Genomic DNA, 2,470 nt, shown 5'->3' with positions numbered 1-2,470 from the left:
CAGGCCACGTGCGGTGGCTCATGCCTATAATCCCAGTATTTTGGGACGCTGAGGTGGGAGGACTGCTTGAGCCTAGGAGTTTGAGACTAGCTGAGGCAACATAGCGAGACCTCATCTCTACAAAAAAAATTCAAAAAATTAGTAGGGCATGCCTGTAGTCCCAGCTACCCAGGGGGCTGAGGCAGGAGGATCACCTGAGCCCAGGAGGTCAAGGCTGAGGGGAGCAATGACTGTGCCTCTGCACTCCAGCCTGAGCAACAGAGTGAGACCTCTACTCAAAAAAACCACAAAAACCTTCTTCATCTATGTATATAATCATTCACATATATATGTGTGTGTGTGTGTGTGTGTGTGTGTGTGTGTGTTGAAAAATATTGACTATAGACACAGATGTGGGAGTCTATTGCAAAAATGTCAAATAATGTTTTTCTTTCTGAAATTTTTGTTTTGAAAAATTATTTTCATACAAATTTGTTCTTACATGTTAACATGTGGTAGGTATATTAAATGAGTTAATAGCATTTTTTAAATTTCTCCATATTAATTTCTAATACATAAATATCAGTAGACATAACCCACATAAACAAAAGGACTTCAGGGTCCCCAGTAAATTTGAAGAGCTCAGGCCGGATGCAGTGGCTCATGCCTGTAATTCCAGCACTTTGGGAGGCCTAGGCAAGAGGATTGCCTGAGCTCAGGGGTTCGAGACCAGCCTGGGCAACAGCCTTGGTGAGACCTCGTCTCTATAATAAACCCCCCCCAAAATAAACTGGGCATGGTAGCGCGCGCCTGCAATTCCAGTTACTTTGAAGGCTGAGGTGGAAAGATCGCCTCAGCCTAGCACGTCGAGGCTGTGGTGGCCATGAGTGCACTGCAATCTGGGCGACAGAGTGAGACTCCAACTCAAAAAAAAAAAAAAAATTTTTTTTGGAGAGCTCAAAATTTCTGAGGCCAAAAAGTTTGACACCCACCAGTCTAAGACGATGTAGATTAACATATCAATATGTGATTCTAACCTACTACAACAAGGACCATGATAGGAAAAAAACACAATAATGTGGGAAGATAAATAAAGGACATCAAGTCCAGTGTTGGAGAGTCAGGGAAGGCTCCCTGGAAGAGGTTATCTTTTAACTAGAACTTGATAGACGGCATGTTTGCATGCTAAGAAGGATAGAGTGTCCAAGACAGAAAGAGGAGCTTCTGCAAAGGTCTGGAGGAAACAGAGAAAGATTCATTCATGAAAATAAAAGTTATTTGGTAAAGCTCGAGAATAGTTGGTGATAACCTAGGTTGTACTGATTACATAATCATTTCAATAAAATAAGCATATATGGGTAGTGAAGGGCTAAAAGTTGATCCCAGTCTCAGGTATACTAATAAGAAGAAAAAGTGAGCTGGCAATGGTCTCTGGTATACTGTACCTAGTTATAGAAAGTTTTAAAGGACCACTTTAATAAGTTGCCACAAATATGTAACTAGGATTATATCGTTATAATCAATATTCCATGATATCTAAATTTAAGCCAAAATATAGACTATGTTTTTAAAAGCTTTTTTCATATTTAAAGGAACTCTGATGAGATGTTTAAAGTCTGATTTGAGAGCTGGGCTCAATGGCTCAGCCTGTAATCCCACGCCTTTGGGAGGCTGAGGTGAGTGGATTGCCTAAGCCCGTGGGTTCGAGACCTGCCTGGGCAACTTGGCGAGACCTCATCTCTACAATAAATTTAAAAATTAGCCAGGAGTGGTAGCGCGCACCTGTAGTTCCGGCTACTTGGAAGGTGGAGGCAGAAGGATCGCCGGAGCCCAGCAGGTCGAGGCTGCGGTGGCCGGGAGCGGCCACTGCCCTCCAGCCTGGGCAACAGAGTGAGACTCCAACTCAAAAAAAACCCAAACAAACAAAAAGTCTGATTTGAATTGGAAACAATACAAGCCGACATTTAAAGCCTCAAATTCTTTATAAATATTCTTATTTTCACCCAGATTAGTGGTAGTTATCTCATGAATTCAGGCCATGTCCAAGAGTGATTTCCTCTAAAAGTGACATAGTTTGTAAGGTAGACGTCTCCATGTCTTGGTGGCCTCTTTGTCATATTTGTCATATGACCAGAATTTCCTGATTTTACCTTCTGTCCTTTTTTTAAAAAAATTTAATTTTGTTTTATTGAGAGAGGATCTCACTCTATTGCCCAGGCTGGAATCCAATGGTGCAAACATAACTCACCGCAACCTTGACCTCCCGGGCCCAAGCAATCCTCACACCTTGGCCTCCCAAAATGCTGGGATTACAGGCGTAAGCCACCACGCCTGGCTCTGCTCTGTTTTAATAGTATCTTTACCCTTCTACACTAAGGAAAATCTTTTTTTTTTAATACATATTTTTTATTTCAAAATTGTGGGGTACAGTTTTAAGGGTTAGGTATACAAATATGCATTGTGCAGGTACCCTTGTTGATGAGGTGTGCCC

This window comes from Carlito syrichta, unplaced genomic scaffold (genome assembly GCF_000164805.1).
Source record: "Carlito syrichta isolate Samal-C Ts95f unplaced genomic scaffold, Tarsius_syrichta-2.0.1 Scaffold55037, whole genome shotgun sequence".
In the NCBI taxonomy this organism is placed as follows: domain Eukaryota; kingdom Metazoa; phylum Chordata; class Mammalia; order Primates; family Tarsiidae; genus Carlito; species Carlito syrichta.
Note: the sequence above shows the minus strand (reverse complement) of the source record.